Raw genomic sequence first — 25,149 nt, 5'->3', positions numbered from 1 at the left:
AAATTTTGACATAATTTTCTTTTTTCTTTTCTTTCTTTTCTTTATTTTTTTATTCTCATTTTGTACAAATGTTTTTTTTACATTAATAAAATATTCTTGTTTACAAGTAAACAAAATACCCCTCCTCCTCCCCCATGAATATAGATAGACTTGTTTGGGCGAAAAAAGTAAAGGGGAGAGGAAAAAATTAAAATACCCAAAATAAAATAAAATAGTAATAATAGTAGGGGTGGCTGGGTGACAGACAGAGCATTGGCCCTTAAGCCAGGAGCACCTGGGTCCAAATCCGGACTCAGACACCCAAAGATCACCCTGCTATGTGGCCCCAGGCAGGCCATCCAGCCCTACTTGCCCTGCACCCTCCCACAAATAATCATAACAAAAAATGTGCTTGAGTCTTTGTTCCAACACCAACAAATCTGCCATGGGTGGATCTCATTCTTTATGATAAGTCCATCACAAAAGTTATTTCCATATTTTTCCACCATTGCCATTGCTGATCGCAACTCCCTCCTTTCTTATTTATCCACTACCATGTACTCTATTTACTCTCTCCTTTCACTATGACTCTGCTGTAGGGTAGCTGAGTGGCGCAGCAGACAGATCCCTGGTCCCAGGGCCAAGAAGCCCTGAGCCCCCATACCACCCCTTAGGCCCAGAATCCACCTGGCCCTGTGGTCCTCGGCAGGCCTTCCATTCCCAGCCCCTTGCAAGAAGTAAGAAAGAAAATGTGTTATATCTGGCCACTCTCTCCTCATGGTCCATGCGCTCCTCCTTTATTTACATCCCCACCCCTTCCCCCTGCTCCCCCCTCCTTCTTACTCCAGATGTCTATACCCCATTGAGTATATTTGCTGTTTCCTCTCCTAGCCATCTCTGATGAGAGCAAAGTTTCCCTCATTCCCCCTTGCCTCCCCCCTTCCATATCATTGCAATAGCTCATATTACAATGAGCTATAAAAAATCTTATGTGAAATATCTTGGACTATTCCCCCTCTCCTTTTTCTTTCTCCCATTCCATTTCCCTTTTTTTTCCTATTGACTCCATTTTTACACCATATTTTATCTTCGAATTCAGCTTTCTCCTGTGCTTCAAATATAAAAGCTCTCTCTACCTGCTCTATTAACTGAGAAGGTTCATATGAGTATTATCAGTATCATTTTTCTATGCAGGAATACATGCAGTTCATCCTCATTAAGTCCCTCATATTTAGCCCCTCTCCTCCAATCTCCATGCTTCACCTGGGTCCTGTATCTGAAGATCAAACCTTCTGTTCAGCTCTGGCCATTCCAAAAGGAACCTTTGAAATTCCCCTGGTTCTTTGAAAGTCCATCTTTTTCCCTGGAAGAGGACATTCAGCCTTGCTGGGTAGTTCATTCTTGGCTGCATTCTAAGCTCTCTTGCCTTCCGGTATATTGTATTCCAAGCCCTACGAGCTTCCAATGTAGCTGCTGCTAAGTCCTGTGTGATCCTGACTGCAGCTCCACGATATTTGAATTGTGTCCTTCTGGCTGCTGGTAATATTTTCTCTTTGACTTGGGAGTTCTGGAACTTGGCTATAATATTCCTAGGGGTTGGTTTTTTGGGATCTCTTTCTCTGGAGGATTGGTGGATTCTCTCCATTTCTATTTTGCCCTCTGCTTCTAGAATATCAGGGCAATTTTCCTGTAGTAATTCTTTGAAAATGATGTCAAGGCTCTTTTCCTGATCATGACTTTCAGGTATTCCAATAATTTTCAAATTATCTTTCCTAAGTCTGTTTTCCATATCAGTTGTTTTTTCAATGAGATATTTCACATTTTATTCTAATTTTTCATTTTTTTGGTTTTGAAGTATTTATTCCTGGTTTCTCATAAACTCATCAATCTCCCTGAATTCTATTCTTTGTCTGAAGGATTTGTTCTCCTCAGAGAGTTTTCTTATCTCTTTTTCCATCTGGCCAATTTTGCTTTTTAAAGCATTCTTCTCCTCAATAACTTTTTGAACTGTTCTATCCATTTGACCTAAGCTGGTTTTTAGCATGCTATTTTCTTCAGCATTTTTTTGGATTTCCTTGACTAAGCTGCTGACTTCATATTCATGTTTTTCCTGCATCTCTCTCCTTTCTTTTCCCAATTTTTCTTCCAACTCCCTCATGTGATTTTCAAAGTCTTTTTTGAGCTCTATCATAGCCTGAGCCCAATTTCTGTTTTTCTTGGAGTCTTTAGATGCAGGAGCTTGTGCTTCCTCATCTTCAGACTGAGTATTTTGGTCCTTCTTGGGCTCATTTACAAAATATTTCTCAATAGTCTTCTTTTTGTTTCTCTGCTTGCTCATTTTCCCAGCCTGGGCCTGGTTTGGGGTGTTTCTTGAGCTTTTGGGACACTCCCACTAGGGTCGCAGTGAGTGAGGTTCTGTCCTCCCTCCTGGTCTGTGAATGACCATAAGTGCCCCCCTCTGCCAAGGGGCTGATGTGGGGGGGAGCTGCTGTTCTATGGGGGGGGGGGGCTAGACTGTGGTCAGGATCTGAATGTGGTCAGAGCCCCAGAGTCCTGTTTCAGGGGCAGAGGACAGAGCTAGGTAGTCTCTCTTCACTCCCCTCCCTCAGCTCATTGGGGTCATGCCCTGCTTACCGGCTCCGCCTGTTTCTGTTTCCTGGATCAGGGCTGGGGAAAGACCATGCTGCTTGCTGTGTGCCCTGAGGGCTGGGCTCCACATGCTCACTCTGGCAGAGGTCCCCTGCTGTTCCCCCACTTTGTGCCCGGTGCTCCTCGGGGTGCAGCTGAGGAGACTCCCCTGCTGCTGTGAGCTGAGACCCCCCAGTGCCCTGGGGCTGCCTCCAGGAGGCTGAGGTTCTTTGGCTCTGGTGGGCCACCCCTCTGGCCAGCCGCCTCTCCAACCCCGGGGAGCAGAGCCTTTCTGCTCTTTTTCCAGGTTACCTTGAGTAGGAGAACTGCCTCACTGGGTCCCTTTGTGGGTTCTGTCTCTCAAAAGTTTAGTTATAGTCCTTAGCTGACGAATTTTATCAGAGAGCTCCTAAGACTCAATCCCTTCTTGTCGCCATCTCCCATAATTTTCAATAAACCCTCATGACATTGAATACATTGCAATTACTACATTGATAAGACTTTTGAAGTTTTTCAATACTATTTCATTGACATTATTGTAGTTATAAGGTGATTCCCTGGTTTTGCTTATTTTACTTGATATCAAGATATTCAAGTCTTCCTAAGTTTCTCTGAATTTTTTATGTTTCTTACTTTTGATGACATATTTCATTTTTCTGGTGTAGCAGAAAAAGTGGTGAATGTGGATTAAAAAGAATAAATTCTTATTCCAACTCTGCCCCTTACTAATTGGGTGACCTTGGGAAACGTATTTTAATTCTTTGGACCTTGGTTTCCTTATTTGTAAAATGAAAAGATTGGAATAATTAACTTCTAATGTTACTTTTTACTCTAAGTTTATGATCTTACGCCTTTGTTCCATTTCCTCTCCTTTTTTTTTTCAATTTGCTTCCTTTTTCTCTTTGATTTCCCTGGTTTCTGGTCCTTTTATGATGACCATCTCCCATTCACTGTGCCTTCAAGGTTGTAAAGACATGATTTCCCATACTTAGCATTTGACTGAAGTGATCTCAGAGCTAAAACTTTTACTTCAGGTATTTATACATAGGGCAATCTAGAGCATGTGTGTGTGTTCATGATATAATCATCATGTTCTGTTTAAAAGCCTGGGCTCACTTGGATTTTAGATAGGTGAACTCCCCAAAGGCAGAAGACATGCTTTTTGCTCTTATTTCATTGTAAGGGAGACAGGATTGGATGTGATAAATGTACATTCTTATTAAATAAATTATGTGATTCTCTTTGCCAAAGTAATTGGAGAAAAATCTATCATCCAATCCAACCCAACCCAACCCAATAATAATCAGGAAAAACAGGAATATTGATTTAAAGGAACTATCTCTCTATCTCTCATCTTTTAAATGACTCAGTTCTTTTTGTCATGCAGCTCCCACTGATTAGACAATGTCCTTTAACCTTATCCCCAAAGTACTTTCTTAGTACATTTTGTTTGATAATTCTTCTCCATAGGACATGCTTCCCATGTTCAGCCCTATAAGCTTGAGCACATTTTCTCTTGCTTGGATCAAATCTCCTTTTACTTATTGTCTATAAGGTGATAATTTGCACATATGTATCTCAGCCTGTTAAAATTTCCCTTCTGTTCTCAGCACCTTCAGATTCCTATCACTCTTCTCCAGTCTCTTTTTTTTCTACTTTGTTGTTTTTTTCTACTTTGTTGATGCATCTGGTTTCTGGTTCAGAACCTATGTAACAACCAAAAGCCATGGAGTAGATAAAAGAGACCTGGGAAAGGCCATGTTGGGAGGTTTGAAGGGTAAATATCCATTTTGTAAAATCCTATGATATATAGGGCCTTGGTACTCTAAAGATCCTAGGACATGCTGGATCAAATCAGGGCCTCCATTTTGTCTAGTGATGAATAAAGAATATATAGGCCCAGAAACAGAATGACAGATTTGGAAAAGAGCTCATTAATGATCAATTTTAACCTTCTCATTATACAGATAGGGAAACTGCCCAGAGAGGATAAGATTGCATTTTTCTTTTACTGCCACAACATTTTATAATGTGGTTATTATCAGCATTATTAAAGGAATAATAACAGAATATCAGAGGTGGAAGGGACTTTAGAGATCACCTACTCCATCCAAAACCTAAGTAGGAATTTTCTTTACAATATGTCTGACAGGCCTCTATTTGTAGACCTCAAGTAACAGGGAACTCACTACTTGTCAAGAACTGTTAATGTTGTCCCTGTTCCCTAAAAGCAGCATTGCAAAAGGATTATCTTTTCCCCCCTGTTGCCAATGAAATTAGAGGGTTATTACCCACTTAATGGCAGGATTGTCCTTGTCCCCTGGTGCCCTTTATTCTTGGGTATTTTTTTCTTGCTAGGCTTTTGTGACACTCCCTTTTGGTTCTCTTCTTCCTTGCTGGCAACTTTTTTTTCCCTCTGCTGGATCATTATCTCCATCACCGCCCCTAATTGTGGGTGTTCCAATTATTAAGTCCTGGGCCCCCTTTTCTCACTCTTAACCTCTCATCATCTAGCTTGTATTTAATTATCATTTCTATACAAATGACTCTCCAAGTCAGAAGCTTGCTAGTCACACATTCCCAACAACCATTTTGAATTGTCATGGAGCTATCTTAAACTCAATATACCCAAAATTTAATTATTGAATCTTAATTAAGTTTCTTCATCATGTTCAAGATGACCAAAAAGCAGGTGGAGATGAGACACTGGAGATGAGGAGAGAAGTTAGGGCTGGATAAATAGATTTTGGAATCACTGTCATATAGGACATAATTTAATACATGGGATCACTGGGTGATATAGTATATAAGGAGAAGAGGAAGAAAGTTCAAGATAGATTCCCCATGAGACACCCATGATTGTGAACAAAATCTGCTCAAGAAGATGGAATGAAATGGTATCAGTTGTAAATGTAGAGAAAAATTCACTTGGTAAGAAGGGCCTTTTCTTCATGTCAAATGGGAAAAGGAGAAGGGAGAAGAAGAGGTGAGATCACAGATCCATTTTTGTACTTGAGTATATTAACTTAAACAAGATAGTAATACAATTACTCTAATTGTTTCCATGACCCTTTCTGACTTTTTCTGTGCATTTCTTAGTTTTATGTTGGTTATTGTGGCTTTATTTAGATATTTATAGTAACTGTGTCTATTTTTTCATTTTAACTTTCTTCTATCCAGAATTACTTCCTCTAAAATTTCCCATATATCTTTGTATTTTTATGTAATTTTATAGCAGAATATCATTCATGGGTAATAACTTGTTCAATCATTCCTCTCATTGGTCATAAATTTGTTTTTGTTTTGCTACTGTAAATAGTGTTGTTAGGAATATTTTATAACACAGTTCCCATCTACCAACAAGTATAGATACTGTATCTCTATACCTAGTGCCACATTATTTCCAAATAGATCAATTTTTACCTTTCCTTCCTGCTACCTTTCCCCTTCCTACCTTTCCCCTCCCCCCTAATTATGAAGTTGTATACCTGATTTTTCACAGAAATGCCAGCACTTAATTTTACCCCCTTTTACTGCTTGCCACTTTGATAAGATGGAGAGCAGCTAAGGGTTAGTGTGATATATTTTAGAATTATTTTGCTTTGTGTTTCTTTGTAAGATCATTTTAAAATAATGTTTAAATATTGACTGTCTTGTTTCATTGGCATTACAGTATAAATGTAAGGCTTTATTGGGGTTAGTTTCCAAAATTAAATGAATCTCTTGTCTCAAGTATGTATATGAAATATATTCTTAGTTTCTAAAATAATCTGATTATCACATTCATTCTCCTTCTAGAGGTTAATGACTTTGTACTCTCTCTGCTTCATTTAAATCTAATTCATGAGGAAGTAATTTAGTGATTTAATTTATATTATTTGCTCCTTTCCACATTCTTCTTACAATTCCTCTTCTCTACATCCAGTAATTTTTATTATTTTATCCTTTCATCCCAGGTTCTATCACCTCTAGGAAGCTCTTCAAGATTAGAGCACTTTATTTTCTTCTTTCTATGAACTTGTCTAAGAAACTGATTATATGCAGTCTTCTTTACTTTAAATTTAACTAAGATAAGTACTGATTCACAAACTTCTTTGTCAGAGAGATAGAAAAATGCCACAATGGAAAGAACACTAGCTATGACATCAGAGAATCTGGGTTTAAATCTAAACTATTCCATTTACTGTTAGTATTTACTGCTAGTGACACTGGACAAGTCTTTTAACTTCTTCTGCTCTCACTTTCTTCATCCATAAAGATGAGCACTTTCTAGTTCTAAATCTTTGATCTTATGATTTTTAAGGAAATGTGTGTTTGTGTGTGTGTGTGTGTGTGTGTGTGTGTGTGTGTGTGTAGGTTTTTTTGATTGATTAGTTGATAGAATTGTCTGGGTTGGTGAATTGGTAGCTGCCTTTATCTTTTTCTGTGGGAATTTAATTCCTCTTCCCACATAACCAGGGACCAATTTCATCAATGTGAGGCATTATTTCTTCAAAATTTTTCTCCTTTGGAAAATATCAGGGATAGTTAACTTTGTTCTGCTCTCAGTGCTTTTCACTGGAGAGGTCCACAAGACATTTTCCAAAAGTGACTCTAAATGACTGTCAGCGTTTGGAATTTACCAGTACCAGGCCAGTATTTCTTGCCTCTCAACCTGGGGCCTCTTGCCTAATACAGAACCAGTCTTTACAGAGGTTTCTCCAGATAGTTCTGGGAGGTCAGCCGACTCTGGGGGTTGGGCCTTGTGTAGAGCTCAGGCCCCAAACTTTGTATCCAACAGGAAACATTTAGAATATTTGATTGGAAGTGGCTGTTGAAGAAAATCTGTGATTTCTCCCAATGGAAGGGGAAAAGAAAGGATGACAGAGGCCACAGATGTTATATGTCATATAATATACATTTTATTGCAAATAAAAACATTATATTTGAGATCTTTATGTATCCATTTGCCTGGTTGGTTTAAAAAAAGGAACCATTTCTTTTTTTTCCTTTTTTCCCCTTTTTTTTCTCCTTTTCAGAATTTTGGAAAAGAATTCCCTCACGAGCAATGAACTTATCTGCCAAGTTGGAGCCCAGAGGGAGTTTTTACTGTGGACTTGTAAATGTAGTCTATGAGGAAATCCTATGGTTTAGAACCCCTCAGCACCTCGTGTTTACACAATAGCCTCTCACAGCTCCAAGGGGCCATTAGAGTTAATTGGGTGAATAATCTGTGTTTTAAAAAGTCCCTAAATACTTATTTACATAATCCACACTTTGACAAAGTCTGTTCAAACATAGTTATGACTTGTGGAGGGAAAGACAGTGGTATGACCAACCTCTATCTCTGATTCTCTGTAGATCTCTCCATCCTTCTAGCTTTCAACAGGAACATTGCTGGGTTTTTTTTTTTTTTTTTTTTTAACAAATTTCCTTTAGAAAATAAAGGGGAATTGAAGGTCAGGTCAGGTTTAACCCTTTGGGCTGACTTTTGGTCTCTGAGTTGGTCCTCTGAATAATTGACTCCTATGTCCTAGCCTGGGTCTACACCATACATCAAATTCAACTGCTTTAGCAGACAGGATTATTTGAATTTATTCACACAACCTACTGAAATGCTGCCTTTGGTCTTTTCAGTAGATAAGAGAAGTAAACCCATTTAGATATTGGAGATAGAAATACATCTGATCTGGCAGCATGGTGCTGGATTTGGAGTTGAACTACATTTAGGTAGGTGCCTATTTTGACAATAACTCAATGTCAGTGAGTCAATAAATATTGAATAAGCAACAGCTCTGTACCATTCACTTTGCTAAGTATTGTAGATACAAGAAAGTCAAAAGACAAGCCACCAGTTTCTTTGCCAATATAACCCCAAATGGAGTTATGAAGAGTTGTACATGACTAAAAGGACTGAACAATAACTGAGAGGCAGAATGATTTGCATGTGGTCACACAACCAGTAGAGGTAGGATTTGAACTCAGGTCTTCCTGATTTTGAGTTCAGTTATTTATCTATTGCTTGAGGTCCTAGTGATATAAAGACAAAAAAATGAAACAATCCTCACCCTCAAGATGCTTATATTCTACTTGAACAGGGAGAGAAATAAATGCTTTCAGCTCTTCTGTGCCCATCTCCTATGATTAAATTAGAGTATTCCACTTTGATTTTGAGTTATTGACGGTTATGTAAAAAAAGTATAATAGAACTTTGGCCATTCCAGGTGGAAAGGCTTAGAGGATGCACCAAAAAGTCTATAGTCTGAAGGATTTGTTTTGATCTCACTCTCCCAGATTGAGTTTGCTACATCTCCCTCAGAGTTCTAGGGGGTACTCCTTAGAGAATTGGGGTATGTTTTTTCATTGCCATTGACTCAAATCTCAACTAGTTTTGTTCATCATTGTTAAGTGCCCATGACTATTACCCAATTTAACTGTTAAATATTAATTATTTTTTCCAAAGTAATATTTATTTTGAAGCTATTATTGCAAACTCTCCTCTTTATAGCAGCTAGGTATTATAGTGGATAGAGTACAGGGCCTGGAGTCAGAAAGACCTGAGTTCAAATTTGACCTTAGACACTTACTAGCTATGTAATCCTGGAGAAATCATTTTCTATTTGTTTGTTTCACTTTCCTCCACTGTGAAATGGAAATAATAATGTCATCTACTTCATAGGATTATTATGATGATCAAATGAGATATTTATAAAGTACTTAACACAGTCCCTAGGACATAGTAGTTACTTAATAAATCCCTATTCTCTTCCTTGTTCCTTTCCTTTACCACTTTGATTAGTGGCAGGGAGGGTGGACTCTGACTTAGCCCAATTAGTACCTGACTAACAGATGAATCCTTAGTTCAGCTCTGCTCTGGGTCCTTAAATCCACTCTTGGTTGTCACTCTTTTCTCTTTAGGGCATTTACATTAATGGTAGAATGATTTCAAAATCTTGTATTACCTTTGTCTCTCAGAATCTCAGTCGGGTGGCTCCTAGGATCCTTTGAAGCACCTAATTTTTTTCTTGGATTTATTTTTTTAAAAAAATTATCAGGCATTTATGTTTTTCCTCCTTCATACTTCCTTTCCCAACTCTAATCCCACTGATAGAGGAAAAAAGACTTTTTAATAAATCACCCAAGTTGATCAAAATAAATTCCTCCATTGGCCATGTGCAAATTTGTGTCTCATTTTGCATATTAGTCCATATTACTTCTTTGCTGGAGGAAGATCATATTATTCCTTATCAATTTTTCTGAATCATAATTGATTGTTTTATTGATCAGAGGTTTGGAAGTATTTCAAGTGTTTTTTTCAAGAAGTTTATGATTAAAGTATTGATGTTAGAGTATAAATTGCTTTCCTGATTCTGCTCACAGATATCACTAAAACTGTTTCTTCATTTTTTAAAGTACTAGAGTGCTCCATTATATTCATATTCTCTAATTTATAAATGTTTCCCTGGTTGATGAACTTCCCTTTAATTTTCATTTCTTTGTCACAGGAAAAAGAGCTGTTACAGTTTTCTCTTAAGATCTTTTCCTTTATCTTTGATCTTCTTAGGCATAGTAGTGGTATCACTAAAGGACATGAACATTTTAGTAACGTTTTGAATATAGTCCCAAATTACTTTCCAGAAAGGTGGGAACAATCTGCAACTATTCCAACAGTACCTCAATGTACCTATTATTCTGTAGCTCCTCCAGTATTTGTCATTTTCATTTTTGTCAACTTTGCCAAATATGATTGTTTCATGTGAGACCTCAGATATTCTTCAATTTGATTTTCTCCAATTATTAGTGATTTGGAGCATTTTTTTTTCTTTTGGCTATAGAAGGTTTAGATTTATTTGCTTGAGAAATTCCTGTTCATATACTTTGAATATTTATAAATTTGGGAATGGCTCTTATTTTTATAAATTTGAATCTGTTCTTTATATTTCTTGAAAATGATTAGAAAATCATTTATCAGAAAAATTTGCTATAAAATGATTTTCCTCATTAACTGCTTAGCTACATTGTATTTATTTATACAAAACTTAGATTTTTTTACATTTACTTCCATCCTCTTCTTTTATATTTTTCTTTTTTCCCTCTCTATTTCCTTTTAACATAGAAGGGGGTATAGAACAGAAATGTGCTCAGCACCAATACTCTATCCTTGAATGAAATACTTTGATCATTCTATACTTCTCTTTCCCCCACTCACATCATTATCACAGATTCTTACCATTTCTTTCCTTCCTTTGAAAATCCTTCTCATGTTCCCCTTTCAGAATTTAGGATTTGTTTTTCTTATGAAACCATGGAAGTATTGTCCAACTTTTCCACCACCTTTTCCCTTTCCCTGTTTGCCTCATTGAGTTGAATAATAATAATAATAATAATAATAATAATAATAATAATAATAATAAATTAGAATGTTTATGATGATAATGAGTTAGTATCATAAAGTACCTTAAGAACTATTATATAGTAATACAACAACATTGGGAATTACATGCTGTTGCTAGCCCTATTTTACAGAAGAGGAAACTAAGAAAGAATTTGAATGATTTGCCTAGCTAGTAAGTATGTGAGGCTAGATTTGAACTCAGGTTTCCTAGTTCTTTATATCTGCCTCCTTCCTTTCCATACTTTTAAAATCCTTCTCATATTCTCCTCTCTGAAATTAGAATTTCTTCTGCTTATAATCCCTTGGATAAATAAGACTTAAAGCAAGTGAAGTTGAAGTGAAAGCTGCTTCCTCTCCACCCCTATTTCATTTTTGCTTGCTTTCCCAGTTATGTGGAATAAGTGACCCTTTCTTTTCTCCCTTTCTCTCCCTGCTAGATCTCTCATCCTTTCATTTTCTTTTCTTATTTTGAGATCATTAAAATGAAACAAAAATCACTGCTAGATACTGAATCTTATTTGACTCCCCCTGTGATCCTTAATGATATTATAGTTCTTAAGAAATGCTTGTGTCTTCTTTCACTCCCATTAAAATACAAACACTTCACTCTTATAAAATCTATTCTGATTGCTAACTTAAATGAACTTTTTCCCCCTCTCTGAGCAGAAAATCCATTGTTTTCTAGATATACTTTCTGTTCACCTATAATTCTACAAGTTGACTGGCTCAGTGGTTAAATAGATGATGGATTGTGTATTCATTGACAACTCACTTAAACTCTCTTTTAAAATTAAGGTGTTGGAATAGATAACCACTAAGATTCCCTCTATTTCCTAATCTATTGTCCAATGAACTATTCAGAACTATAAAGGTATGTGTCATTATTATGTGTTACAAGAAATAATATATAAATGTATTACATAAAATATATGAAATTCATAATTAAAAAACCAGCTCCCTTGTTCCCAGTCAAACAATCTCCAGTATCAACCACCCTGCTCATCCTTTTTTATAGTTTTATACAGTTCTCTGATATCCTGGCACTACTCCACTCCCTATAGATCCCTATAGGAAATGATAACCTAGTTGCAATAAGTTCTCAGTGTTTAACATAACATTTCATTCTGCCCTTACTCTAGTGATTCTGAACCCCACTACTGCCATTGGTCAAAACCTATTTTCAGTCCTTGGGTGATGAAAGCTTATTCCCTTTTCCTTCAACTAAACCCCACCAAACTCCCTATCCCTTTCATTATGTTTTTGGCATACATATTGATATGCCCTCAAATACCCCAATCTCCCTGTTCCTTAACTTAGTCATTTACAATGACCTTCTCCTCAACTTTACCTCATACCCTTGCTCTTATCATCACCTACAAATATATCAGGAATTTCAGAGTTCATGAACATAGAAGTAGAAATTTTGTGGGTGGTGGCAAAGTCAAAGAAGTGGGGTGGAGGAGGAGATCAAGGAAAAGGACTAAACTAAGGAATGTGTAGGCTATATGTATGAGGGATTATCAGTGAGTGCAGGAGTAGACAAAGAGAGAGAGACTGTGAGCTAGATACTGAACTCAGGGAAGTTGAATTTCCTAGAAGTTGATAGATAATATCTACCAGATTCTTTATTGGGTAATAAATATGAATTGAATAAACTTCAAAGGAGTACAGGTTCCTGAGTGATAGTAGTAGAGGAAGAACCTGGAAGTGTAAATGGTAATTGGGGCTGGGCTGGAGGAAGAGTATTTAGATTCCTCCAGGAACAGTAAATTGGGGTTGTGGGTGAAATCAGTAGGTGAGGGGAGCTGTGTCACCAGGAAGGACTCAGTTCTTCATTATTGCAGGAACATAAAGGGAATGAGAAAGGAGACAATTTAAAATGAAAACTAGTTCACTATATATGGAGGAGACCTTCCAAGGAGCACAGCTTTACAGTAGGGTGTTGGTGAAGGTGAGTTGAGTGGCACACTGGTTAGACTACTGGACCTGAAGTCAGGAAGACCTGAGCTCAAATCCAGCCTCAGACATTTACCAACTGTATAACTCTAGGTGTTATTTTGCCTCAGTTTCCTTATCTGTAAAATGATCTGGAGAAGGAAATGGAAAACCACTCCAGTATTTTTTGCCTAGACAAATTGAATAGGAGTGAAATGACTCAACTATGACATCACCAGATTTCTAACTCTAATCTCTTGTGGTGAAGCTTTCCTTTCTCTATACATTGGCACCTCTTATTGTACGTACCACATAATTCAATAGATGATGACTCTATAACGGTGTTATTGGCAATTCAATTAATTTCTCTGGGAAACTCAGTTTCCTCATTTATAGAAATGAGAGCTTTGTGTGACATTTGAAAGATATTTTAATTACATTTGACTAAAACTTAGTTGTAAAATGAACTTCACAAATATACAAAAGGAGAAGTATGGTTAGATAATAATTTATAGGGAAAAATCTGGGGGTTTTAATGAACTGAAGGTACCCTATGAATCAACAATGTTGTAGCCAAAAAAACCCCAATATTAACTTAGATTATTTTAAAAGAGGCATAATGTCTGGGACTAGGGAGGTGATAGTTTCTCTACACTGTGTCCTACTTTTCCAGATATGGAGTATTATGTTCTGTTGGATACATTTTTTGTTACTTTATTCATTCATCCATATTTATAAGAATTTACAACTATCTCCCCCATCCCCCATAATAAAAACAATAGGAAAAACCATCAGAACAAAAAAAATAGTTTGGAAAAAAAAATTTCTACAATGAAGATGTCCAAAAAAGACTGTCTCATTCCCCATTTTAAGTACATCACCTTTCTGATGGGTGCTATGATTATTCTTCCATCCTCTGGACTCGTGGCTTATCATAGCAGAGATCAGACTTCTAAAGTATTCCAAAGTTATTTTCATTATAATATTACTGTCAATGTGTAAATTTTTCCTCTAATTTTCCTCATTTTGCCCTGCATCAATTCACAGAAATTCTTTGTTTCTTCTGAAACTTTTTCATTACTTCTCAAAGGCATGATAATATTTCATTACATATTTGTACATAAGTCTTTTTCTTCTTTCTTTGATCTCTTTTGGGTATCAGTTTAGGAACATAGTTGAATCAAAATTTAATAAATTTTAGTTTAATAAATTTTGGTCATATTTGCCATTTACTTTCCTGAATGGCTAGACTAATTCATAGCTACACTAACAATTCATTAGTGTGCCTCTTTCTCCACAGCCCTCTAACAACTGTTATATTTCTTTTTATCATCTTTGCAAATCTGATGGGTAGGACACAGATCTTCAAAGTCACTGTAATGCATAGATTTCTAATTATTATTGGTTTAGAGCATTTTTTTCCACAACTTGGATTCCTTTCTTTGAAAACTGCCTGTTGACCATTTATCTTCTGAGGAATGCCTATTTAAAATTTGAATTAACTTCTTATAAATCTCAAATATCAGATCTTCATCAAAGAAACTTGTTGCAAGAAATGGGGGAGCTACATTTACAAAATATTTTATTTTAAAATAGATTTTATTGATGCCTTTTGCTTTTTGTCATAATCATCTCAGTAAATAGATCCATCTACTTCCTTCCCATTTGAAGTTGAATATTCTTTGTAACAAAGAAAAAGTTAAATAAAAACACCCCATAAAATGTATGGATGACAAATTATACAACTTTTTGCTCGTGTCCTTTACATCTCTGTTGACAGGAAGAAGGTATGGCTCATTACTTATTGTCAGGACTGATATTGATTTTTTTAGTTATTCAGAATTCAGCTTTCTTTTAGTTTAGAACCTTTAAAAAATTTAATGTGTTTTGAGTTAAAAAAGTAATGGTTGCTGTGTATGATGCTCTTGTGCAGCTCATTGCACTCTACAAACTTACTCATATGAACTCTTAATTTTCATAAGATTATTGAAGATCTGGAAGGGAACTTCTTTTTTTCCTGAATAAAACAGGTTTTTGATTTTATTTTTGATCACTGTCCAATATATGGGCATCCACTTTGTTTCCAGTTTGTTGCTAACATAAAAAGTATTACTATGAATATTTTGGCATATAATGAACTTTTGCTTCCATCTTTTACTTTCTTGGGGCATATGCTCAGTGATCACTGGGTCAAAGTGCATGAAATAAAATGAAAATGAAAAGCATTTATTAAGTGCTTATTAGGTTCCAGTGTTGAGTGATAGGGACATAGATGCAAGTAATCAGATAGTTCTTGGCCTTTAGAGACTTATAATAAGAGAAGACACCACATACAAGGGAATTATGTCCAGGGATATGCATTTTGGCAGTACTGATTCATTCAATTGTTTAATCATGTCTCTTGTAAAGACACAGTCCCCAGTCAATTCACCAATCCTTCAATAGCATGAAACTACAGAATGGAGAACTCCATTGGAAAGGTACTTCTTTTTCTCCATGGATGTATACATACACTTAGCTTTTTTCTGAAAAGGTTTTGCCCTTTCTGATCCTTAGTTCAGTGAAGACATTATAAACTGGAGCATATAAAAAGGATAGTGACCAAAAAGTCAAGGATCTTGATATCATACCATAAAAGGATCAATTCAAGGATTGGGGGATACTTATTAACTATCTAGAAGTGCTGTGTGTGAGAAAAATTAGGCTTGTTCTGTTTAGGAGAAATGGGTGGATATTGCAGAAAAGTAAATTTGAATTTAATGTAAGGAAAAATATTCTTAATAAATAGAGCTCTCTGAAAGTGGAATGGGCTTCCTTGGTAGGTTATGGGTTCATGTTCACCAGAAGTCCTCAATCTGAGTCTGAACAGCCACTTGGTGATCTTACAGAGGGTTTCTTTTCTAGGTTCTAGATGGCAATAGAGGTTCTTTCAAATACGAGATTCTGTTATTTTGTAACCAGAAGACTTTTAAGGTCCCTTTCAAATATAAATCCTTTGATCCTATAATTCAGAGATTACTTAAGAAAGCTCATGTTGGAATGTAGGAATTAGAGTCTCATCTGTTCCTTTGTTGCTGCATGGAAAAGCACAGTAAAGTTGTAGTGATTGTATTTTTGTGGCCAGGAAACAAAATCTCTGAAATATTTTCTTTTTCCTCTGTTACTGTCTTTTTTCCTGTCATTCTTGCTTAATTTCTTTCTATAAACTTAGCAAGCACATAACAATATGCACTCCATAGTCAGGCATCATATTTACTGATACTTGTGAGACTGCCAGGGTAGAAAAAAATATTGAATTTGTAAGCAGAAAATCTGAGCTTGAAGTTTCATTCAAGATTTGTTAAGAATATGATTCAAGGGGCAGCTCTAGGTGGTGCAGTGCATAGACCACCAGCCCTGGAGTCAGGAGGACCCAAGTTAAATTTGATTTCAGACACTTAACAATTACCTAGTTGTGTGACACCTTGGGCAAGTCACTTAACGCCCTTGCCTTGCAACACCTCCACCCAACAAGAATGTGATTCAAATTTATTACAATAAGAATCATTCCCTAACCATTAAAAAGTTGAAGGCTGTAAACAAGGTAGTTTTCAGGGCAAGAAAAATGTTATTAATAGCCATAATAAAAATGCTTTAAATTGCTAATAATAATAATAAGCAGAGACAAAGAGAAAACAAAAATATCATTTTTGAAGATGATATGATAGTGTATCTTAGAAAATCTTTAAGAGTCAAAATTAATTGATATAATGTCAGTAAAGTTGTAAGATATAAGGTAAAACTACATGAATCAGCATTCTAAGAATGGATTGGGCTATCTCACTAGGTCCTGGGTTGATCCTCACTAGAAGTCTTCAATGTTACAGCATTCAAACTTTCAAAATAATTCTTTCTAAAACTAGAAAAAATAGCAACATTCCTATGGAACAACAAAAAGTTGAATTTCAAAGAATAATAATTTTTGAAAATAGGAAGGAAGCATTTAAAATTAAAATTTTAAATTATACTTCAAAGTAGTAATCAAAGTAGGATGGTACTTATAAAAATTTTGATCAGTAAAGCAGATTAGATGCACAATATATAAAAGCAATTAAATACAGTGATATAATATTTCATAAACTCAAAGAGCCTATTTCCTGGAGGAAAGACTCACTATTTGTTTAAAAAAAAAGGTCAGAAAACTGGACAACAATCTGGCAGAAATTAGGCTGAGATCAGTACTCATATAAAACAAGAAAATCTCCAAATGAACACATGACCCATATATAATAGAAACCATTATGAACAAATTAGAGGGGCAGGAAAGAAATTGTCTTTTGCATTTATAGATAAATAAGAAAGAGTTCATGATTGACCAAATGATGGAGAGGACCGAATGGATGATTCTAAAATTGTGTAACATTTAAAAACTTTTTTTGCATAAACAAATCTAATGTAGTAAAAATTAGAAAGGAAAAAAGGCAAATGGAGAAAATCCTTGCAACAATTTTTGCTGTAATACTCTTATATGCAAGATATAAATAATTATTTCAAATTAATAAGACAAGGAGTCATTCCTCAACAGATAAATGGTCAAAGGAAATGAATAGTTTTCACTGGAAAATATCCAAGTTTTCAAGGGAAAAATGAATAATCATATGGAAAAAATGTTCCATATTACTAATAATTAGAGAAATTTCAATAATAATAGTCATCATTTATTTAGCACTTTTAGGTTTATATAAACCTTAACATAACATATGGCTTTTATATATTATATACTTAAAATTGTATTCTTCTTCTATCCTTACAATAACAAGTTCCATTATACCTACTTTAATCAAAAGGAAACTGAGGCAGACTGATTTGCCTAGAGTCATATCGCTAGTAATTTTCAAAAGAAGGATTTGAACTCAGGTCTCCATGATTCTAAGTGCAGCACTGTATTACCTAATGCCTATATATCCTATGCATATGCATATGCAGCTTTTAGGTTCCCATCTCACATCTGTTAAATTAGAAAAGAGGAAAAATGACCAAAGACCAATGTAAAATGGACTGCTGGAAGTGGTACACATTAGTGGAGCTATGAATAAGGGTAGCTATACAGGGAAACAATCTGGAATTATGCCCAGAAATTTACCAAAATCCATAGTCCTTTGATCTAGCTGTACCAATACTTGACCTACATTCCCAAAGAAAAGCAGAAACAAAGTATCTCTACGAACAAAAATATTTATAGCAGTTTTTTTTTGGTAGTGGCTAAAGTTGGAAACTAATGGAAGCTATTATGGTATATGAAAAAATAGAATATTATTATACCATAAGAAATGATGAAATGGACAGTTTCAGAGGAATCTTGGAAGCCTTTTGTGAACTGATGCAGAGCAAAAGAAACAGAACTAAGAGAACAATTTATATAATGATAACAACATTATGGAGAAAAGCAACTTGGGAAAAAATTCAGAACTGATCAGTGCAAAGAGTCCAAAAGAATGATGAAGAAACATGTACGTAGCTCTTGACAGTGTTCAGGTACAAACTCAATATGCAGGATGAAACATACATTTCTAGACATGGCAAACAGGAATTTTCTTTTTCTTTTTTTGGTTGATCAACCATATTTGTTAATAGAGGTTCTTTTTCCCTTTTATTTTCTTTTTCATTGTGTTTGTATTGGGGGAGATGGATAAAGGGAAAAGAAACACTTGAAAAGAGTTAGTTACAGACAGAAAGATGTGGGCTTGGCTCTGTTACTTTGTAGCTGAGTGATCTTGAATTCTCTGAATTGTAGTTTACTCACATAAAATAGGAAAGATATATATATATATATATATATATACATAATATATATTTCTTACGTTGCAGCACAAATAGGAAAAAACACTATATTACATTTATAAAATGCTTACTAAGCTTAATGTCTGGCACATTGTAGGGACTATATAAAATGCTTCTTCTCTTGTCCTTTCCCTTCTTTCCTTCTACTCTTATAGTGTTATATGAATCTGAATTAATTAGAATTATAATAAATTATTACTTTTGCTAAATATTGCTTATATCAGTTTAATTCCATTTGTGGGAATCTTCTGACATGATTTGAACTCTATCTTCCTTCCTTTCTTTTTTTCTGTACCATGCCAGTCAAATTAGACTCCATACCTGTGTAAAGGTTCATTATTACCATCCAATAACATCTACCCACTAAGGGTGGGGGGAGGGAAGAGAAGAGAAGAGGTTTCATTTAGTGAAGAACAGTTGAACTTTGTAGGTTGCTTTTAGGGAACTGGATAACTAGGTTTGGCAGGGCTCACTATGGCAGGAGGAAGATAGAAGATGGCAAAACCAAATCAATTTTCTGAACCAGTGGGATCCTTTGCATCTGCAACCTGGAGAAGGGTGTGTGTGTGTGTGTGTGTGTGTGTGTGTGTGTGTGTGTGTGTGTGTGTCTTTGTGTCTGTGTGTGTCTGTGTGTGTCTGTGTTTATTTGTAGGAGTTTGAAGAACTGGGGAATCAATATAGATGGCCTACAAGGTCTTTGGGCTAAGGAAATGGGTGGGTAGAGAGACAGAGATGGAGACCTGAAGAGGGACCTGGAATTTGAAAAGAAAATTGAATATGAAAACCACTCCTATTATGAAAACCGGTATAAATCCAAGTCCATACCAATGAATTTATGAAAGGAGACCTGGGAGTAAACAGATAAGTGATTTGGAGAAATGTAGTAGATGAATGTGATTTGTATTGAATACATGTTTATTTTTCTAAAAATCCAGAGACACAGAAGGACTCAGTGAGGCTGGGAATTTGGGCATGCCTGCGGAGGGTCAGCATGTGTGGGAAAGGGTCAGTTGTGCAGGCTGCTGTGGCATTGATCACAATCTCTACATATCGATGTTGAAGCTTGAAAAACCACAGCTGGTAATAAACCTACTGTGTAATCAAGTTGCCTCTGTCCCAAAACAGGGAAACAGTTTGTAAATCCGTCTTTCTGTGACTAGCTCAGCAGTGAAGGGAGGAGGGTGGGAAAGACCTTCTCAGGCATGAAGCAGTTAAATCAAAATAACAAGGGTGATTTATCTAGTAGCTTGCCCTGGTTATACTCAAGGGGAGCAAATCTACCTATTTGTCAAGTCACTCACAATAGCCTGTTTCTTTCTTGCTACCCACATGCGTTATTAAAGAAACACTTGCACTACCTGTCATATCAAACTGCCTCCTTTATCCCAAACAGAATAATAGAGATATTTCCCTTAAGGGAATCCTGATGCAAATACATAAGGACAGGTTGCCAATTTGTTGAGCGTATTAGGGTACAGAAAGCTGTCAAGGGAAACAGCTGGGATACAGACTGTTCTAACAAGCTCATTTCTGGGTTTTTGCTGGGAGCCTGGTGCTCTTGAGTTTATATTACACTGCAACGTTCCCTGTTTTATGGACAGCTGTCAAATGCAATTTTTTCTTTCATGGGAAGAAAAAAATGGCTTTCCTTTCTTTGCTATCTCTCTCCCTTGAATTCTGCACTTTAGATCCTGCCAATAACTATCAGAAATTTTTCTTCTAGCTGAATAGCTGGGAGAAAAGTTAGGGGTTAACAGTATTGGGGGCACACGTACACACAAGGAGATGTAGGAGTAAGGTTTGATTTGTGCTTACTGACTACTGATTTCATTGGGGAGGTTTTATTGTTGTTGAAATTCTGATGTTTTCCTGGGTCTCTTGATTTCCCATCCCAATTTGCAGTCCACTGGAGTGTATCCCACCCAATATCAAGGATTTTTGATGCTGCATTTTGAAGGGAGGGCAGGGGAAAGAAAGGTCTTATGCCTTCTATACCTCAGGTTGTTTAGAGAATTGGTATTAAATAGAAACAGAGACCACTAAGCCATACATAAGGATCCTTGGAATGATGTGTAATGACTTAGTTTTAAAATGTCATATTATCTACATTTGTTGCATTTTTATTTATTTATTTAAATAGTTCCCAATTACATTTTATCCTGTTTGGCTTGTACTGGGGAGTGTTGAGGGTCATGTGCATTCCTGGTCCATGTGTTTGACACTTCTGGCTTAGAGAACCAAGGAGCCAGTTGTGGTTAACAGCAATGGATTGGCTTTATAGCATTCATGACTGACCTTATGCAAAGCCAGAATAGACAGTCCCCTTAATTATCCTTTCCATTGATATCTCATTGGTGCCTCAAAGCTACAAGTGGGTTGTATCTCTTCTGGGTTAAAGCATCACATTCTTCAGGCTCCTCTTGTCCTGGGCAAGATATCATATTATGCCAATTATTCTAGTATTAAAGACTTGGTCATATTAGATTTGTAGGATCCTGAATATAGAGGACAAGGAAAAGATTGCTAGTTATAGTGCTTGTATTATATCAGGCAAATTACTTTACCTCTTAATTTCCTTCAAATGAGGGCTTATAGATTTAGAGATTAGAGAAATCTTCAAGTCATTTAATCCACTTCTCTCATTTTACAGATGAGGAAATTAAAGCCCAATAGTTTAAGTGATTTCCTGAGTGAGGATTTGTACCCATGTCTTCTGACTTCAGATCCATTGTTCTTTCAACTGTGCCATGATTTCTTCCCTAACACAGGAAATCCAGGTAATATATGGCACTGAACACCTTAAAGAGGTCCCCCAAATGGGTGGTGAGTGAAAAGAGTACTTCTATTCTTCTTTTTTAGTGTTTTTTTGTAAGGCAAACGGGGTTAAGTGGCTTGTCCAGGGCCACACAGCTAGGTAATTATTAAGTGTCTGAAACCGGATTTGAACCCAGGTACTCCTGACTCCAGGACCAGTGCTTTATCCACTATGCCACCTAGCTGCCCCGAGTACTTCTATTCTGAAATTTATCATTGACTAGCTCTCTGACTTCAAGCAAGTTACTCCCTGTCTTGATGTTTTGCTCATCATCTGTAAGGGAGGTGGGTTTAGATAGAGGAAAGAGAAGTACTGCAGGGTTGGAGAAGGACAGACTGAAAATGATCCTATCAAAAAAAAGAAAGAGAATAGAGACTATAAAGTATAAACAATGAGAGTGACTTTAATTTCTGGTAAAATTCAAGAATATTTATTTGCTGGTGTAAGACCTAGACTTGTCTCTAAAGTTTTTTTTTTAAACTCTGAAATTCTATGATTTCTAAGGTCTCTTCCTACTCTGATTTTCTATAGTTTTATGATTCACATTTTAAAAAATTGTATCTTTCTTACAGTCTTTTATAGTCATGAAAGTCTTTCCATAGTTACAATTTATTAATGATATTACCAGTGTATGGTCATTTTCATTGGTTGACTGGGGGATAGAGGTTGTACTTTAATTCCTCTGGTACTGTGTATTTAAGTCATTCAGTTTGCTAATTTATTATTGTGCTTTGTGGTAATTCTTTATAGGATTTTGGACAGAGGTGAAAGGGACCTTAGAATCCATTTAGCCCAACACTACCATATTACAGGATGAGGAACTGAGGCTTACAGAAATCATTCAACAGGGCTTTGCTTTTCTCCCCTCCTCCCCTTCTCACAACATTCAGATATTATTCCCCAGGACCAATCACCCCCTTTTAGTCTCAGATGAAGAGATGACAGTGCTCTTTGACAAGAGAAATTCCTCTTCATTCATATTTAATTCTATCTCCTCCTAACTTCTTCAACAGATTGCTCCCACTATCATCCATACTCTACTACCCAGCTGTCTTCCAACATACCTATGTATCCCCAATTAATCCCCTCATTTGATTTTATTATGCTCATGAGATATCCTATATATCTCTCCTCCTTCATTCCTAAGTTCCTAAATTGAGAATGACTCTTCTTTCCTTTTCTCTCTTTTTTAAAAATGTAACTTTTATATTAGTTTTCTTTTTCATTAATTAATAAGAATTTATTCTCTCCCACTCTGAATTTAAAAAAAAAAAGAAAACCAACTTTTGTAACAAATATGTATGGTCAAACAAAACAAATTCCTACATATCCAAAAAAATCTCATTCTGCATATTGAGTGCATTGCCTTTTTCTCAGGAGATAAATAACATTTTTATCATTAATCTTCTGAAATTATGATTAGTCATTGCAGTAAAAGTTCCTAAACCTTTCAAAGTTGTTTTGTTTTACAATGTTGTTACTATAGAAATTTTTCTCCTGGGTTCTGCTTATTTCACTTTCTATCAATTCATATCAGTGTTCCAAAGTTTCTCTAAACTCATCCTTTTCATTATTTCTTAAAGTATGCACAATTATATTTATAGACTGTAATTTGTTCAGTCATTCTCTGATCAATGGACATCCATTTCATTTCTACTTCTTTGTTACAACAAAAAGTACTGCTATGGATAGTTGTCCATGTATGAATCTTTCCCTCTTTCTTTGATTTTTCTGGAAGCATAGGCCTAGTAAGTGGGTTCCATCATCCATGGTTCCAAATTGCTTTCCAGAATTTCTGGATCAATTCACTATTCAATCATCTTACATCATTTACATTAATATTTCTGTCCTCTCGAGCTTTTCTAAACCTTCTGTAATTTGAACTTCTTCGAAGTTATCAATGTTCTCTTAATTGTCAACTCTAGAGGCTTTTTTCTCAATCCTCTTCCTTCTGTCCTTTCTGTAATCTTCATTGCTGTGGTTTACCATCTCCTCCTGGATACTCTCTTTTTTAGATTTTTGTGACACTGCTCTCTCTTGGTTTTCATTGCTTTCTGACTAATCCTACTCAGTTTCCTTTCTCCTGGGTCTTCTTTTCATTTCTTTTTATTCAGTTTCTTTTTGGAATCTCCATGGCATGTTTACTAATTGGGTATCCTTTGAACTTTTTCCTGAGACCTTTTTTTCATTTAATTCTTTATTATCTCTCTTAATGGTCTCATTAATTCCCATGGATTTGATGATCAGTTTTCTGCAAATGATTTCCAATTCTACACATACAGCTCTAGACTCCATGAGCTCCAGTCCTTCATCTTTGACTGCCTTTTGGAGATGCTATAGGTTACTCAACATATCCAATACTCAGCTCATTATCTTCCCTCACTTCCCCAACCTTTCAAACTTTTTAATCACTGTTGAGAGTGCCATCATTCTCTAGGGATCCAGGTTCAGGACTATCTTTGGCTCATTGCTTTCCTCTCACTCCACATTCCAATCTATTTCCAAGTCTTATTTCTACCTTCACAACATTTATTTCCTTCTTTTCACTCACACAACCACAACCTTAGTATGGACCTTATCAATTCATGTCTAGATTATTGCAATAATAGTCTATTTGATCTTCTTGCCTCATGTTTCTCCTCTCTTTGATGCATCATCCACAAAGTTGCAAAAGTGATTTTTCCTAAAGCACAGGTTAGATAATGCTATCCTTCCCCTCCCCCCAAATAATAAAATAGTGACTCTAATATCCAGGCTCAAATATTAGAGGCAACTAGGTTGTACAATGGATAATCAGGAAAATCTGCATTCACATTTGACCTTAGATACATACTAGCTATGTGACTGAGAAAATCACTTAGGGTCTGTTTGCCTCAGTTTCCTTAATTGCAAAAAGAGGATAATAATAGAACCTATCTTCCAGAGTTGTTTTGAGGATGAAGTATGATACTATTTATAAGGCATTTAGCACAATGCCTGACATATTAATAACTGCTAGGACTTTTTTCTTTCTTTCTTCCTTCCTTCCATCCATCCATCCTTCTGTCCATTTGTGACTTAAAGCTTTTCATATCCTCACCCCTTCTTACCTTTCCTACCACTACCCACCCACATCCCTCATCCCATGCACTCTAGAATCCAACTACAATGGACTTGGAGTCAGCAGGAAAAACTGAATTTAAATCCTATCTCAGATACCTTTGACTCTGGGCAAGTAATTTAGCTTTTCTGAACCTCATTTTCCTCAGCTATAAAATAAGGTCAAAAATAACACCCATCTCACAGGATTTTATGAGGACCAAATAAGATGCTGGATGTAAAGTACTTTGCAGACTTTGAAGTATTGTTTAAATGTTAATATTATTATTGTTGTTATTCCAGAGATAAGTATTGATTTGAGGACCATTTTATTACTTGTGAAGCTACCAATTGAGAGGAGGAAGAGACTGTGAAGCAGTACACATTCAGATGGAACCACAGGTCTTGAGTAGTGTGAAAATAGAGTAAATCTGGGACAGAATAACAGGGTAAGGAGGATTCTGGCCCACAATTCTCCAGGGACAATCTGGTTGGGATCATCCTCAAGAAGAGTGGGAAG

The 25,149-nt window shown here is 36.0% G+C and overlaps 1 long non-coding RNA gene across 3 annotated transcripts in view; it reads left to right on the top strand.

The window, feature by feature from the left end:
- LOC141506606 (uncharacterized) overlaps positions 1-25,149 on the top strand; it is a 226,245-nt gene that overhangs the window by 152,920 nt on the left and 48,176 nt on the right. The gene's annotated exons all lie outside the window — the stretch shown is intronic.

The sequence above is a fragment of the Macrotis lagotis genome, chromosome 1 (genome assembly GCF_037893015.1).
Source record: "Macrotis lagotis isolate mMagLag1 chromosome 1, bilby.v1.9.chrom.fasta, whole genome shotgun sequence".
Taxonomy (NCBI): Eukaryota; Metazoa; Chordata; class Mammalia; order Peramelemorphia; family Peramelidae; genus Macrotis; species Macrotis lagotis.
The sequence above is the reverse complement of the archived record's forward strand: the minus strand, read 5'-3'. Positions and strand labels throughout refer to the sequence as shown.